This window comes from Tenrec ecaudatus, chromosome 6, assembly GCF_050624435.1.
Source record: "Tenrec ecaudatus isolate mTenEca1 chromosome 6, mTenEca1.hap1, whole genome shotgun sequence".
Lineage (NCBI taxonomy): Eukaryota > Metazoa > Chordata > Mammalia > Afrosoricida > Tenrecidae > Tenrec > Tenrec ecaudatus.
Genome location: NC_134535.1, coordinates 31,699,436 through 31,712,207, shown reverse-complemented (window position 1 = coordinate 31,712,207; position 12,772 = coordinate 31,699,436).

Sequence of the window (12,772 nt, the reverse complement as noted above, 5' to 3'; positions counted from 1 at the left end):
GAGTAACGAATAGATGTCAGACACTGCTTAGGGATGCCCCAAGTGACGTGCTCTCCCGACTCTCAGGACACTAGGTCTTCTGATACTAAATATTTTGAAAAGTATCACTTATTGGGTGCATACTCCATGCCTATGCTGTCTAGGTGTCAAACAGGATATGCTACTTCATGGCCATGAAGACTGTAAAGCTAACAGCTATTGTATTGAATCTTGGTTGCATGAACCGTGAACCTGGACTGGAGCCTTTCTTCACCTTTTCTTTGGTTCGGTTGCTGTGGTTGCTTTTGTTGGATGGTATCCAGGCAACTCAACTCATGGCCATAGGCATCAGCCTCACAAAGAACAGCAGGTTGGAATTCAGTGTTACTAGGCCAACCCATCTCCTCCAGAGTCTCCTACATCCTCGATGGCCCTTCTCCTTCACTAAACCTGATGCCCTCCAGCAACCAACCTCCAAAGCAAGTGAGATGAACAATGTTCCATTGTGATGCCTATACCGTATACACTCGTGTATAAGCCCAGTTTTTCAGCACACTTTTAATGCCGCTTTTTTGTGTGATAAAATTAGGTGCCTCGGCTGATATTCAGGTCGACTTATACTCACGTATATATGGTAATTTCTCACTGGCTCATTTTGAGAAGTAGAATACAAGTGCTTGCTTCTTAATTGGTCATAGTCTGCTGAACCCTGTCCACCAGGGGTGACCCTGCTGGTATTTTCAATGCCAGTGGAATAGTTTCCAGCCTTGTAGCAAAACACAAGTCACCACAGTACTGCAAACTGACAGGTAGTGGTGAATTGCTCAGTCACTTTGTCTTCAGAATGGCAATCACAGCAGCACCTCCCTCACCGGGCTTTTGGGAGGACTAACTGAGTTACTATTCATAAAGCTGTTAGAGCAGAGCCAAGCAGGTGCGAAGTGCTACTATAGGTGTTGGACTTTATGGCTAAATTCTCACAATTTTGCCTGTGGGTACTGTGAGTCCCATTCCACAGGAGAGAAAGGTGAAGCTGAGTGCGCGTAGCTGACAGTAGCCAGCAGTCCGGTGCATAGTTCACAAAGGAGTCACGGTCTTCCAGTCCACCAGAAGACTAAGACTAGCTCTCCACATGAAAGGGGCCCTTTGGTATCAGGCATCATCAGGACAAAAAAATCTTCCATAGTGAAGGGGGGAGGGGGGAGTATAGAGTTGAGACTCAAAGTCCATTTATAGGTCACTGGACATTCCTTTACAGAAGGGTCTCAGGGAGGAGATGAGCCAGTCAGGGTGCGATGTAGCAACGATGAAAAATAAAAACTTCCTCTAGTTCCTAAATGCTTCTTCCCCCCACCACTATCATGATCCCAATTCTACCTTACAAGTCTGGCTAGACCAGTGGATGTACACTTTTACAGATAGGAACTGGAAACACAGGGAATCCAGGGCAGATGATCCCCTCAGGACCAGTGGTGAGAGTGGCGATACTGGGAGGGCCAAGGGAGGGTGGGATGGAAAGGGGGAACCAATTATAAGAATTTACATATGACCTCTTCCTTGGGGGAAAGAAAAAAGAAAAGTGGGTGAAGGGAGATGTCAGAGAGGGCAAAATATGACAAAATAATAATTTATAAATTATCAAGGGCTCATGAGGGAGGGGGGAACTGGAAGGGAGGGGGAAAATGAGGAACTGATGCCAAGGGCTTAAGTGGAGAGCAAAAGTTTTGAGAATGATGAGGGCAATGAATGTACAGATGTGCTTGACACAATTGATGAATGTATGGATTGTGATAAGAGCCATATGAGCCCTTCAAAGAGCGATTAAAAAAAAAAAGAAAGTGGCCCTTTGAGCTTAACTGGGGACCCACAATCTAATAGATGAGCAGGAGGAGCAATGAGGCCAAGTCAGTTAAAAAAAAAGAGAGAGAGAAGAAGAGGTTCCCAAGCATTTGATATCTATGGCACAATTCTTTCTTAAACCACCTCCGTTTCCCTGACCCTGGACCGTCCAGGCCTTCAGCTGTCCCAATTGCTCCTCGAGCCCCACTTAAGGCCCTGTGCACAGGAAAGCTTCGGTGTCCCTGTAGACACGGTGTTACCAGAAACAGTGGAGCCTCGGTCCACCCCGACCTCATGGCCATCGAGTCAATTCATAGTGACCCTATAGGGCAGAGAAGAACTGCTCTTGTGGGTTTCTGAAACTGTGCCACTTTACGGGAACAGAAAATCTCATCTTTCTTTCTCTGAACAGCTGGTGGTTTCGAACTGTAGGCCTTGTGGTTAGCAGCCTGAAGTGTATATAGAGTTATGCCACCAGGACCCTTTCCCTGACTCCACACCTTCTTTTATTCACCTGCCTAATGGTGGGGGAAGGTTAAGCATTGGCATCATGCCTTTGGTGAGATGATAGATGTGCAAAAAGATGAATCATTAAACAGATCATTAACAGCTAAATAACTAAACCTCTTCTGAGGCAGTTTTATGCTCTCTCTTTCCAAGCCTCCGCTTCTGCTGAAAGCAGACACTTCCCTCCGCCAAGGAATGGGCTGTGGTGCCCAGGATGAAATTACGCAGGAGCAGGACATGAGCGTGTGAGGCTTAGCATTCGGAGCTCTGCAAAGTCCCCGAAATAGCAGCAGCAGATGGTGTCACATTCATCAGCTTTGTTACTACTATCAAAGAAGACGTGCGCGAAGGAGAACGGCCACCACCACAGAGGGGCAAATGGGAGGATTTGACAGCTCTTATTTTGTTTCAAAAATATGAAACTAGTTGGGGACATTAATTCGATGCAGCAACAGCAACAACAAAAAAACCAAGCTGTCAATTTCTCAGTAAAAGCTTTGCTGCTTGGCAATATTATAGCCTGACCAGGACACTGAACATTCTGGCTTTCGCCCAAAATAGTGAAGCATTGGAGTGGACAGGCTTACCTCAGAGAGGTTTGGTTCCAGGCCTCTGAAAAAAAGAGTACCAAAGCAAGTCACATGGATTTCAGGTTTCCTCGTGCTTATAAAAGTGATCCTGTAGGATATTAAAGAGCCCTGGTGGCACAGTGATAATGTGTCAGGCTGCCGCCTGCAGCGTCCGCAGTTGAACCACCAGCCACTTCCACCAGAGAAGACAGCATTGTCTACTCTCGTAAAGAGATTCAGTCTCCGAAACCCACGGGGGCAGTTCTACCCTGTCCTATAGGGTCTCTGTGAACTGGCATCAACTTGATGGCAGTGAGTTTTGTTCTTGGGAGTCTATTAAAGGATCCTGGTGATGTGATGGGTTAGCATTGTGTTGGTAACACATAGATCAGCAGTTCAAACCCACCCAATGCTCCGCAGAAGAAAGATGCAGTAGCCCACTTCCATAAAGAATGATAGCCTTGGAAGCCCTGTGGAGTAGTGCTAGTCTGTCATATAGGTTTCAAGAGTCGGAATCAACTCAGCAGCAATGGTTGTGGGTATTCTGGTGGCCTGTGAAGACTTCATCTTACATACTTTGACCATGTTGCCAGGAAACACAACATGTTCCTGGAAAAGGACCTCATGCTTGGGAAAGTGGCGGGGCAGCCAAAAAGAGGAAGACCCTCAGCCGGAGGGATGGACACAGTGGCTGCAGCCATGGGCTCAGGCTGAGGCTCAATTGTGAGGATGGTGCAGGAGCAGGCAGTTTCCTTCTGTTGTGAACTGACGGGATGGTCCCTAACCACAACAAGATAAAATGTGCAACCGTTTTATGGAAGAGTTGTGAGAATTACATGTAACACAGAGACCCATGTGAGCACATGCTGTGGGGGAAATGGCACTAATAGACTTGCTTGATGCAGGGAGACCACAAACCTTCCATTTATAAGAAGTGCAGGGAGACCACAAACCTTCCATTTATAAGAAGTGCAGTCTTTGGGAAGGGCAAAAATAAAAATGCCGTCCAATGAGGCATTGCCGGTCCCTGTAACAACAACAGCAACAAGAGCTGGGAAAATGGTGAGTGATCGCTAATAGCACAAGGTTCCTTTCTGGGGTGAAAAATATTTTTCTGAAATTTGGATCAAGGGCCGTGGTGACTCAGTGGTGGAATCCCTGCCTTCCAGTTACCAGTTGGGCTGCCATCCACATGGTCGGCAGTTTGAAACCACCAGCAGCTTCGCGGGAGAAAGACTGGGCTTTCTACTCCCTTAAACAGTTACACTCTCAGAAACACCCACAGGGGGTCACTGAGTCAGCCTTGACTCAATGGCAGTGAATGTGAGAGATGTGGGTGTGATGCCTGGTCAATGCACCTCATGCATTGTCCTGTCTGACAGCAAAAATGTCACCTTGCTGTGACATACTAAACAGGTGTCAGTAGCATTTCCACGCTGAGGGAGATGAAGACGAAGGTCTGGGTGATCTCCTTCTGCAAAGTAACCAGCGAAAACCCTATCGATCCCAGTGATCCGCGCCGCAGCCAGTCATGCAGTCGGAGCAAGACTGTACTGCTTCCTTCGATGGCACGGGGAGTCGATGTGGGTCTGGGGCGGCTAACAGCAGCCACGAAAAGAGATTATTGTGATGGTTGCAATGCTCTAAATCTGCTTTAAGAACTTGAATGGTTTCCAGAGATAAATATAAGTAGATCTGGGCTAGAGTTAGGAAAGAGTCAATACCCAAGCCTTACAAGTTTTCTTCAACACCCCTGAGAGGAGATATTGGTGGTTAACACACTAACAGCAGTGCGATCATCTTCTTGTACGTATTTAAGCATCCAAATTTCACTACATATGAGCTATCAAAAGAAAATTGTAGCTGGAAAGAGGCAGAGAGAAAAAAAGATACAGATGGGGAAAGAGGGATAAAGTATCAGTTTAGATCCGAGAGTTTCCCTGTGGTTGATGGTGAAATGGCCGCAGATTTCTGCAGTTTCTCATGGGAAGCGTTTCTTGGTCTGGTCATGTGACTTATTTGACCAATGAGAGATGAGCAAACTCGATTCAAGCAGAGAGTTGTTCTGGGGTTTTCCTTCTCTTGCGGTGGTTCTATTGACTCAGTAGCCACAGCAATGGGCTCAAAGATCAGGGAGATGACATAGACTGGGCAACACTCGTTCATTCCTAAGCTCTCCACGAGTTGGATACAACTAGTTAGCAACCAACAACATGGTGCAGTCAGCTCTAGGCCGCTTTTTCTCTCAGTGCTAGAAAAGGGTGGGGAAAGCACTGGCATTAGAGTCTGACTGTTGCCTTCAGTGTTTTTCCCTACTAGGTAGAAGTCAAATAAATGGTCTCGGGCAAGGTGTCCATCTTCTCTGAGCCTCAGTGTCCTACGTGTGAGATTACACCTAATCATAGGGTTCCTGGGAAAACCAAATAGCACATCAAAGTGTTCTGTCATCTTCAAGGGCTACATATTAGCAATTACTAAGGGTGAGATTTTTTAAATCAAACTTACTAGAAACAGGTCTAAGGAGCTAACTTTAACAACCATAGGAAACCACGTGACAGTGCATTGGTTCTTTATAAAAGCGATTGTTACTTGTCCAGCCTGTCTATAAGTATCTCAGAATAAGATGTTCAATTCACATGCCATAAATTTTATAGTGTTTCCTAATCTTTCTTTTGAAGCTGCTGAATTACAGGGGTTGGGAGACAAGAGAGAGTTTTGAAAGTGAGTGCATTCTCAGCCTTTGAAAGGTTCCCAGGTTCTGTCATCTTTTTCATCCCAACATCAAAGCTGGGAAAGATTCCCCAGCACCAGGGGGAAATGGTTACCTGTGACTCGCCCAGGCGCTTCCATGTTCCTACTAACCCTTTTCTAAAGATAGGTTAGCACCTGAAGAAGGGAGCATTCACCTTTAACTTCTGTTGGGTTCTGCCAGCTTCTGACATATGTTGACAGGAGACCCACCTTGTGAAAACAGACAGGGAGGGAAATGGTGCGGCAGGGCTTTACAGCAAGCCCGGTCAGCACATATAAAATGCTGAGCAGAGCAGAAGCACATGGAAGCATATTTACAAGGTTAGTAGAAATCAAGGTTATTTCTTTCTCTCTGGATGACCTAATTTTCAACTCCCATCATCTTGACGTTTAACTCTCAATACTTCCTGCTATTGAGTCAATTCTGACTCCTGCTGACCGTAGGACAGAGTTGGACTGACTCTGTGTGCTTCTGGACCTGTAAATCTCTATGGGAGCGAGAGGCTTTCTCCCACAGGGCACCTTGATGGGTCTGATCTGCTGACCTTGGGGTTAGAAGCCCAATGCATAACCTACTAGTCCACCAAGGCTACTCACTTGAAGTTACTTATAAAAACAACAACAAAAAAAAACCCCTCCAAACTCACTGTCTTTTCCAACTCACAGTGACCCTAAAAGGATAGGGTAGAATTACCCCTATAGTTTTCTGAGACTGTAACTCTTTACTAGAGTAGAAAGCCTCGTCTTTAGGAGAAATCAAAATCTTGAAGTTAAGCAAATTCAAAACAGAGAGGATGGGGAAATATGTGACTAGGCTTCCTTCAAAAGGACCCAGTGTAGCCAATCTGGAAGGTTGACCTGCAGAGAGCATTCGTTCATGAAGAGGTTGCCCTGTGGATCTGTTTCTTGCTTTCAGATGTGCTGGATTGATATATTTGAGGTGGCTTTGTTCTAAAATTTCTGTCTAAGGTTCTTTAAGTGTGAATCACCAGAGTCATGCTCTGGAGTTTGCCGAAGTTTAGCGTGCTCACGTGAAAGAGAAGGTGGAGGTGTGGGGTAAGTATTATCTCAGAAGAAGGGCTTATGCAGAGTAGTAATTCGACATTCGCTGCAGACAGTGTTCAAGTGTCCTAAAGCCTCTGCTGCTTGCACATTGGTGCTATTTTAAGGCTGTGGACATTTTGACATTCTCATCTGGCTCTTACCACTCATCTTTGACTCACTCTGACCCCCCACACTCCTGCCTGACACTTAATGCTGCCCTTTCAACTCCTCTTCCTGAGCCTCTAGATGTGAGATAGGGAGGGGTTGGAATCAGGGAAGGCTGTGGGATGTTGGGTAAATCAGGTGGAGTTTGAGCTTAGACATGAGTTAGGTTCAGGGAAGGGAATTGGATTAAGGTCAGATATTGGGTGAGGCTGTCGAAGCACACATCACTTGATACATTTATGGAAGCTAAAAGTTTAATAGCGGATCATTCTTTGTGATCCTGCTTATAGGGCATACTAGGCAAGTGCATAGAGAGTGAGGTTTATCAGTAGTTTGGGGTGCAGGTGGAAGGGAAAAGAAAAGAGGACTCATTGTTTAGGGAGCAATAAGCTTCTCTTAGAGAAGCCCTGGTGCCACAGTGGTTATGTGTTGGGCTGATAAACCACAAGGCCAGCAGTTTGAAACCACCAGTCACTCCAAGGGAGAAAGAGGCTTACTACTCTTTTTAGGAGTTAGTCTCGGGCTTCCGGGAAGATGGTGCAGATATAGAATCACCTGCCTAGACTTCCCATTGTGTGGCCAGGAGATCAAATAAGGAGGCCAACTCTGGTAAACTAGATACCTAGACTCTCAGCATCCCCAGGTTTCTTTCAGACCTCCCTCTCTGATCTTTGTCCATGAAGAGTTCAGTGGCACTTGTGCAGCATTCCCTTCTCACTGCACCTGCCAGCAGTCATTCTCTCCCCTACCATAGCAGCATCGGTAGGGCAGCGACTACCAGCCTTCTACCCTCCCTCTTAGTTCTGTGACCTGCTAGCATGGTGAAATATCCCAAGACAGATTGCTCCACAAGTTCAGCCACAGCCCCATGTCGTCTCAGACCTCTGGAAGGCCTGGATGCCACAGTAACCCACTGACAGGGCATCCATAGAAGCAAGCCCTTCCTGGAGTCCCACTCCCTTCTTCCTTGCAAGCTGTCTCAGAAGGGATCTGGCCTCAGTAAGTTAGGAACACAACTTGAACCTATAGCATGCTCCAACAGTTTATTAGATTTGTTCTTATCTTCTTTTGAGAAAGAAACCCACAAATCAGAGGCACTGGAATCCAGTGTTTTCAGCTCTCTTTGCAGCTTCTCCTCCCCTATCTAGGCAACTGGCAGACACTGAGACTCGCTGTCCTTAGCAGGACCACGCCCTGATTGAAAGTCCCTTCTCCCCCTCCACCTTGTGCTTCACTCCAATAGCCTATTTCTACCCTGGGACCACACACAAGGAGCAGAGAGTACTGAGTTGTGCAGAAATCCACAGTAAAAGGGCTTTCAATTATAAACACAATAACAGAAGGGCTGTACTCTCCCTATATAATATACATGGTCGATAAGTGACATCGGTAGATTTAATATACCCCTCACCTGCCCCAACCATCGTTACCTCAAGACCTTGCTTCCTCCACCTCAGTAACACACTTCTTTTATAACCTGCCAAGTAACATCCATCACATATCTTATACCTCTCTTCTCTAATTCATCAGAAATTAGTACACTTAACAGGAAGAAAACTAATCATATTCCTATGATTATTACCACCACTTAAAACTAATTCCCGAGAATCTGTATCTTATTCTTTCTACCCAACCAACTATCACTCCCTCCTCATCTACACACAATATGATTTCCAGTATCTATCTGATCCTCCTCTAACCTAAAGAGCCAACCATTCCCCACCCACACAACCCAGAATCCTATGCATCATCAACAGCTCAACTACTATAGGGCACAAACAACAGCCATCAGCAGAAACAAGTCAACAGCTGAAGATTACCCAAACCCAATGGAATACACAGAAGAAGAAACCCTAAATTGCCAGATAGAAAACACCATAAAATGATGCTTAGGGGTTTATAAAAGATTAAGGGATCAATCCTGAAAACAGATGAAAAAATTGAGATACTAGAAACCTCACACCCAAAGGTAATTCAGGAGCTAAGGAATGATGTGACATAAATAAAATACAAAGTACAAGATCTGACCAGTGAAATAGAAGAAATGGAAAATCAAACAGGAACTAGAAGACAGACAAGCAGAATTCAGCAAACGAAAAAACAATCAAACAAAAACAGCAAAAGAAGCTGATGAAAGACTGAACATGATGTCAGTTACCATGAAGTGAAGTAATATTCGAATTATTGGGGTGCCTGAGCAGGAAGAAACAAATAAATCTACAGTTAAAATAATAAGGGAATTCTTGGAAGAGAATCTCCTCTACATTACAAAGGAGGAACTGATAACTATCCAAGAAGCAGAGAAACACCAAATAGAATAACACCCACCACAACCACCAAACAAACAAACAAACAAACAAACAAACAAACCATTAAGACATATAGTAGTCAGATTATCCAACTTTAAGGAAAAGGAGAGAATCATGAGCACAACGAGTGAGAAAAAAAAAGCAGCCACAAATAAGAATAAGGTCAGATCTCTTCATAGAGAGCATGCAGGAAAGAAGAAATTGCAGCACCTCTTCCAAAAATTGAAAGACAACAACTGAAATTCAAGAATCCATTCCCCCTCCCTCCCCCCACCCCCAAGAATCCTTTATCCAGGAAAACTTTCCATTAAATTCAAAGGAAAAATAAAAGTTTTCTCAGATAAGGAAATATTTACAGAATATGTAAAAGCAAACCCAGCATTACAAAAATTACTTTCTGGTTCTTTAAGGGCAGAAAACCCTTAACAAACAGAAGCACTCCAACATGAGACTACCACAGGGTTCAACACCATCCAGAAACCAACACACTGAAAATAGTTCCCAAAATATTACAGATCTAGGGGCAAAATGAAGACAAGAATAAACTCTCTCTCTCACACACCATCCGCCAAAAGGGGAAGGAAAGTATCAAGTACAAGCAATATGAGATGACAAGAAACTAATCTACATGTAGATAATTACACTGAATGCCAATGGACTAAACGCACCAATCAAAAGACAAAGACTAGTAGACTGGATTAGACAACAAGCTCCATCAATCTGCAGCCTTCAAGAGAAACATCTCAAACTCACAGACAAAAAATAGACTGAGAGTCAAAGGTTGACAAAAAGTTGACCAAGCTAATGGCAAGTAAAAAAAAAAAAGCAGGGGTGGCAAAATTAATCTCTAACAAAAGTACATAAGAGAGACAAGAATGGGCATTGCATAATGCTCAAGAGTCAATAGACCAAGAACTCATAACCATAATAAACAGGTATGTGCCCAATGAAAGACCCTCGAAATTCATCAACAAAATCCCCAAAGAGATGAAAAGAGAAATCACCAGATCAATAATTATAGTAGGTGATTTCAATACACCAATTTCAAGAAAGATAGATCAACAGATAAGAAACTTAATAAAGAAACTGAAGAGCTGAACAACACAATCAAACAACTTGACCTCCTAGATATTTACAGAACTCTTCAAACAATAGCAAAAAATACACATTCTTCTCCAGTGCACATGGCTCATATTCTAAAATAGATCACATGTTGGATCATAAAGCAAACTTGAGAAAAATTCAAACACATTGAGATCATTCAAATGATCTTCTCTAACCACAGTGCCATAAAGCTGGAAATCAATAATAGAAAGAATTTCTTTTTAAGACAAACACTTGGAGACTCAACAGCACACTACTCAGAAAAGACTGGGTGATAGCCCAAATAAGATAGGAAATTGGGAAGTTCTTAGAAATTAATGAGAATGATAACACAGCAACTAAAACCTATGGGACACACCAAAAGCGGTTATAAGAGATACTTTATTGCAATAAATTCACATATGAAAAAAGAGGAGAGAATCATGTTCAGCACCTTAACAGAGCACCCCTCAAAAGAACAAAGTAGATGGTTTTTCACAACATGACCTCAAAACCTACTATACATCCAAAATTGTCAAAACAGCCTGGTACTGGTATACTGATAGATACATGGACCAATGGATAAATAGAAAACCCAGAAATAGGAACATCCATATACAGACAACTGATTTTTTACAAAGGCCCAAAGAGTATTAAGTTAGAAACAGATGCCCTTTCAATAAATGGTGCTGGAAAAACTGGATATCCACCTGCAGAAGAATGAAACAGGATCCATATCTGATCTCGTGCACAAGAACAAACTCAAGGTGGAACAAAGAAATAACTGTAAAAACCAAAGCTATCGGGATCATCAATGACAAAATTAGATTAGACAAATGTAAGTGCCCCAGGGCAGAGAATACACGGGCTATCAGAGAAACACACCTCATGGAAGACAAAGTAGATGAGTGGGACCTATTAAAAACAAAACACTTGTGAACATCAAAAGACTCATTAAAAGTAAAAAGAGAGCCCACGGACTGGGACAAGATATTTAGTAATGACATAACAGACAAAGGACTAATTGGTAAAATCTACAGTGTTTTACAAGCCTCCAACAAGGAAAAAGCAAACGAATAACACTCTGAGGTGGGTAAAGGACCTGAACAAACAATTCACAAGGATGACACTCGAATGGCTAATAAACAAATAAGGAAATGCTCCCGTTCACAAACCATCTGGGAAATGCAAGTGAAAACAGCCTATAACTGAGTTTAAAATAAAACAAAAACTGATAATAACAAATGCTGAAGAGAGTGTGATGAGATTGGAATTCTTATCCACTTCAGGTGGGCTTGTAAATATGGACAGTTGTTGTGAAAGGCAATTAGGTGATACCTAAAACAAATGGCAATTTGAAATACTGTATGATCCAGCAATATGATTACTGGGCATATTCTCAAAGAAATAAGAAATAGATCATGAACAGTCATCCCCCCACCCCCATATTCATTGCAACATAGTTCACAATAGCAAGAAGCTGGAAACCGCCTAAATTCCCATCAGTAGAAGATTGGATTAAAAAACTCTGGTGTACACACATAATGGAATACTATGCATCCCTTTAAAAACAGCCATGAAGCCATGAAACACCTCAAGACTGGAGGGGTCTGGAAGACCTTATGCTGAGTGACGTGAGTCAAGCACAAAAGGACAAACACTCTACGAGTCCACTGTGGCAGGAACAAGCAGCAGAATGGGCACGAGCTCAGGCTTCTAGGGCATCCAGTCTGCTGGTTGGGGTGGGGGTGGGGGTATTAGACAGCCTGGTAGAGGGCCTGACCAATGCTAATGAACAATACACCACCTGCTCGTGGTAAACATTTTGAAGGTCACTTTGCCAGAGGGCACCTCATGTCAGCTGAGGTCAAATGGTCAAGGGAGGGGAAGAAAATGATGTCTACTTAGTGACTGCCATGTAAATCTAGGATGAGGTCCTCCTGGACAGTAGACTGCCTTATCAGAGGGATAAGGGATAGTGATGGGAAAAACAAGTCAGAAAAGGGGAAAGGGAGTAAACATGTCTGTGAGAACACATATGCATGCCTGTTGGTAGGAAAAGAGGGAGGACCAATTGCCAGTTAGGCGGAAGAATGGCTGAAAATGCTTTCGGGGACATTGAGAGTGTCTTTGGTGGTCTGCACCGAATTGGTCACACTGACCTAGGCTTCTGGGTGCATCCTGGGGACCCAAGCCAGGTGCCATGGAATTCTGGGACACTGAATGCTGGATCTTCAAGGTGCACAGCATGCTCCAGAGGCTGCACCAGTAAGAGCCTATGTGGAAACTTCACTGGGTGAACTGGACTCTCCCTCAGAGTTGTAACCTGAGGACTTAAGTTGGGAAATACATGGTGTCTGAGGAAGTGGAACCAGCTGTACTAAGATGGTTGAATGGTTGGTAGGACGAGAAACATGGTCTTACTACATCAATGTCCTATATGCTGTATTAAGATATGTATTATTCTGACAAACCTGTCATGTACATTCTTTTTTTTTTTTTTGGTTTTTGTTTGTTTATATTAGG